Source organism: Pteropus alecto, unplaced genomic scaffold (genome assembly GCF_000325575.1).
Source record: "Pteropus alecto unplaced genomic scaffold, ASM32557v1 scaffold38, whole genome shotgun sequence".
Taxonomy (NCBI): Eukaryota; Metazoa; Chordata; class Mammalia; order Chiroptera; family Pteropodidae; genus Pteropus; species Pteropus alecto.
In genome coordinates this window covers 8,791,070-8,796,354 of record NW_006442512.1, presented here as the reverse complement: position 1 = coordinate 8,796,354, position 5,285 = coordinate 8,791,070, and the positions used below count along the sequence as shown (strand labels likewise).

At 28.6% G+C, this 5,285-nt stretch overlaps 1 pseudogene; it reads right to left on the bottom strand.

Moving 5' to 3' along the window:
• Positions 1-4,059: 4,059 nt before the first annotated feature.
• LOC112471743 lies at positions 4,060-4,178 on the bottom strand (annotated as a pseudogene).
• Between the last annotated feature and the right edge of the window lie 1,107 nt (positions 4,179-5,285).

Genomic DNA, 5,285 nt, shown 5'->3' with positions numbered 1-5,285 from the left:
CTTCAATAAAACTTATGGACAAAAAGGCTAGGGTAAGTTTCCCCTGTTTGGCAATACTTCATGTTTCTTGTAACATTGTTTCCAGAAGAATTGTTCATAACTCCACTGAGAGAAGACAACTGGAAGCTTTGCATCTGGAATTTTCCTAGACTCTGCCCTATGAATCTCTTCCTTTGGCTGATTTTAATGTGTCCTTTCACTGTACTAAATGGTAACTTAACTGTCAGTATAACAGCTTTCGGTAGTTCTGTGAGTCCTTCTCGTGAGTTATCAGAGCTGAAGGTGGTCTTGGAGAATCCTAAACTTGCAATTGTCAGGAGTAAGGGTGGTTTGGGGAACCCTGAAGTCTTCATTTGGTATCTGACTAACGGTGGTCTTGTGGACTGTTTCCCAACCTCAAAATATAATATGTTTTATTCAAAGAATGTATTTTCAGTTGTTTGAGGCTATTTTTGCATCATTTGAGTTTTTTAAGTTTTTCTTTTTTATGTTTTCTACAATTTTCACATGTTTTCTTTCTAAGTGTTTTTAGATTTTTTGAGTGTTGCTAGTATAAAGGGGTTTTCTGTTATAGCTTGGAACTAGTCTTTGTTTGCATAGTGAAGACTACTTATCTATTGGATCTTAATTAACATATGTGGTTACTTTGGGAATTATTTTTCTTCATTTAGTTTTATAATTGATTATGTATTTTTAAATACACTGTAAGTTATTGTAGAAATACAGTTTTATTTTTTCTAATTTCTATATCTCTAATTTTATCTCTAATTGTATTGGAAAATTGGATAGACACATGTAAAATATAAATTTTTAATCACATTGAGTTGTTTAAAAATCAAGGGTGAGAGTTATATTTTGTGTTTCTCCATATAATTCAACATAATGAATTATATTAATGAGTATCTTAATATTGAATTATCTCTGCATTGTTGCATTCCTAGAGTAAAATTTCAAATAGTCTTGTATGAATTTCTTAATGTGCTGCTGCAGTCTATACACTAATATTTAGGATTTTTTACTGATATTTGTGAAATTGGTTAGTAGTTTTCTTTCTATTTTTCTGTTTCTTTTTTGATATATTTATTAAATGTAAGCATTAATAATATATTTGCTTAATTATGTAATTTTGAGGTTTTCTTCATTTTTTTAATATTCTGGAACAATTTATATAACATTGGAATTAACTGATTTTTGAAGATTTGGTTATGAAAATATCTAGTCTTGATGAATTGTGTGTATGTGTGATGTTGTTCATTCTGTTCTACTCTGGAAGTTTATCTCTCTAAGCTTTCTGTGACGACTAGTGTCAATTTTTAGTAAATTATATTTCTGGTCATGTTTCTATTTTATTTAACTTGTGCTGTATTGAGTTGTAAAAGTAGTCAAATTAATTTTTTTTTATTTAGAGTACTTTCATTCTCATGAATAATTTGTTCAAATATTTGTGCCTTACCATGTGAAATTTAGGTTCACCTTAGAACTTCCTACCTTGTATGGAAGTGCCTGTGCAAGATTAAAACAGAAGTGCTGGGGATCTGCTAAAGTTTCATGGCAGCCACAGACTTCCACATTTTTAACATTTAACCTTGTAAATGTCTGTATCTTTCTTTACCAGCTTAGTCATGTATTTAAATTTTTTAAGTAATATATTCCATCAGACATATTTTACTAAGAAGAATTTTAGTATTTCTAATCTGCCATAAAAAATTTAAGTCAATAAACATAACATTTTTCCTATTTATATTAAATAAAATCAATGAATGTTGACTGCCTTTTCTACTTTTAAATTAATTGTTGTAGCACTAATATTGTCCATATCTGTTTTTACTTTCATATAATTTCATATCGAAAACACGTTATAAAATTATCTAGTTATGTTTACACAAATATGTTTTAAATCAGTCAGTACAGAGGTTTGACATTTGAAAATTCATTCTATCTTAATGCACACAGTTCTATTGAACACTAGAAATCACTATGTGCATATATCTTCAACAAAGCCATCAAAGTCATGTCATTCTTTGTTTATATAATTTCTGCACCTAAGTCCTCATTTAACACACTTTCCAGTCATAGTTCTTTGCAAGTATATAATATGTGTGTTTCCTAGTTCCTGTCATAGAATATAATATAAATATTTTATTTTCATGAAAGTCAATACATTTTATAGATTCTGTTTATGGTACAGAAAGTTAAAAAAAAAAGTTTCTGATAATTCCAGAAAATAAATTTCTGTGAGTTCAAGTAGTAAAAATGCTAAGTAACTGGTTTACAAATGGTAAGACCAATTCAAGTTCAAACATTTTTTGTGCTCTACCGAAATATTTCTTGTGTTCGCTCTACATAGTGAATAGAAGAAAAATTCTAAAATCTAATTGGGGGATTATTTCTCATAAATATTTGTCTTTAAAAGTGATTAATGCTAAAACTTTCATTTAAAGAGTAAAATATTCTACTTCATTTTGAATTCTACACAGAATACTTTGATGACAGGCGGAAGCCAATTTAATATTAGGCAAATTTAAATTATGAGTAAATCTTAGGAAAATCTTCCATCAAATGCTTATAGCCTCATATATTAACATAGATATTTGGCTCTTAATTTGATTCTTTATAATTTAGCCACTTAAAACCCAAGAAACACTAATACGATATATTGTTATAGCAGGTTGTAGAGAAAATGGTCAGTGACAATTTTCTGAACAGTTTTACTCTAAAGAAAATCTCAGCAAGAGATGGTCAAGTATTTTTAAAATTTATTGATTTTAATAAATGTTTATCTAAGAAATCAGAAAATACAAAAGTATATAGAAAATTATATAAAATCCACTATAATTATATCACCCTGGAAATATTCTGAATGTTTTACTCTAATTGCTTTTGGTTTTTAACATATCTACATGAACATTTTTTCATAAATTGTGATTATACTAAATATATTTTTTGATCTCTAAACTTATTTTTATTTTTACATTGTATTAGAAATACTTCCTCATAAAAATTTAATTTACCTAAAAAAAACAGTTTTTAATGACTGTTTCCAAGTGGTTTACCAAAATTTTAACCAATGTAATCATTTTATTGTGTGAAATTTTACTTGTTTACAATTAGTATTATTTAAAAAATGCCACACGGGATATACATGAATATCAGAATTTCCATAAATATTTTATTATTTGTAACAGTTAAATTACTGGATTAGAAACGTCTTGCTCAGAAAGAGTATGTGAACTTAATGTCCTACTGAGAGAGTGTGGTTGGTATCTTCCTATGTATATAATATTATTATTTTATAAATACCTATAATAGATAAAAAGAATACATTTCTTTGATTTTTACTTGAATTTCTTTTGTTACAAGTAAATGTGAACAATTTTGTAGGCTTATGACAATTTATAATTTTTTTTTTTAGAATTAGTTTTAAAACTTTAATCTTTTTAAATTGAGGTGAAATTTACATAGAGTAAAGTGCACAAAACATTTAGTTTCAATAAATATATGTATTAAAATACCATCATAATCAAGGTATTAAATATTTTCATGATCCTAGAAAGTTCTGTGTTCCCTTTCTTGCAACCACAGGCAACCACTATTTTGATTTCTATCAAAACACATTTGTTTTACCTGTCCTTAAACTTCATATAAATAAATTAATAATATACCTATTATTTGTGTCCAGTTTTCTTCATTCAACAAATACTTTTGAGACTTATCCATGATGAGAGTGACACATATATTAGTATTTCACTCTTTTTAAACTTCTCAGTAGTGCTCAATTGCATGAATAAAGTATTTGCTTATTTATTATCCAGTTGACAAATATTTGTGTTGATTCCAGTTTTGAGCTGTTTTGAGCAAAATGTATAAAATTTTTTTGTGGACATAAGTATTTATTTATTTCTCTTGTATAAATACCTAATAATTGTCCTGCTAGATTGCAGCTTATTAGAAATTAATAAACTTTTTCAAAGTGAGTATATGTTATGCAATATTACTAGAAATGCATACGTGCCAGTTCCTCCACATTATCACCAGTATTTATTTATTTTATTTTTTTTATGCCTACAGCACCCCGTCTTCCTAGGTGGTCTCCCATCCAAGTACTAACCAGGCATGATCCTGCTTAGTTTCCGAGATCAGATGAGATTGGGCATGTTCAGAATGGCATGGCCGTAGACTATCACCAACATTTAATGCTGTCATTTTTAAAATTATATTCATTTTAATGGTTATGGTATCATGCTATGTTTTAATTTGTACTTTCCTAATTAATAGTGATGTAATGATGTGGAGCAGCTTTTCATGTCTTTTTTGGCCATCTGTATATTTTTATAGCTATTTGTATATCTTCCTTTATGAAATGTCTGTTCAAGTCTTTTGCTTATTATTTAGTTTTAAGAATTTTTAGAGCAGTTTAGGCTCACAAAAAAATTGAAATACAGACATTTCCTATTTACCTCCCACTCGCACACATGCATAGCTCCCCAGTCCCATTACCAACATCTGCTATCAGAGTGGTACGTATGTTATAATAGATGAACCTACCCTGAAACATCATATTCTCCCAAAGTCCATAGTTTACAGTACAGTTTACTCTTAGTATTATGAAGTCTATTTGTTTGAGCAAATGTAGAATGACATGCATCCATCATTATAATATTATACAGAGTATTTTGACTACTTTGCCTACTCATCTCTCCCTCAACCCTTGTCTCTAACTCTACCCAAACAACGATGTTTTTGACTGTCTTCATAGTTTTGCCTTTTCCTGAATTTCGTATAGTTGGAAAAATAAAAGTATGTTGTTGTTTCATATTGGCTTTTTTCGGTTAGTAATATACATTTAAGTTTCCTCCATATGTTCTTGATATCTCATTTCCTTTTACTAAATAAATTGTGTACCACAGTTTATTTACCCATTCACTTTCTGAAGGACATCTTGAATCTACTGAAGAATATTTCATTTCTTTATACCAAATAAACTGTTTATTCATTCACCTACTAAAAGACATCTTGAACACTTCCAAATTTTGGCAACTATTAATAAAGCTGCTATAAAATATGTATACAGTTTTTTGTGTAGACAAGGTTTTCAATTTCTTTGGGTAAATAACAAGGTAACAATTGCTGAATCACATGGTAAAAGTATGTTTAGTTTCGTAAAGAAACTCTGAACTATCCTTAAAAGTGGCTATACCATTTTGCATTCCCACTCACAATGAAGGAGAATTCTTGTTGCTCCACATTTTCGACAACATTTTATATTATCAATGTTCTGGATTTTG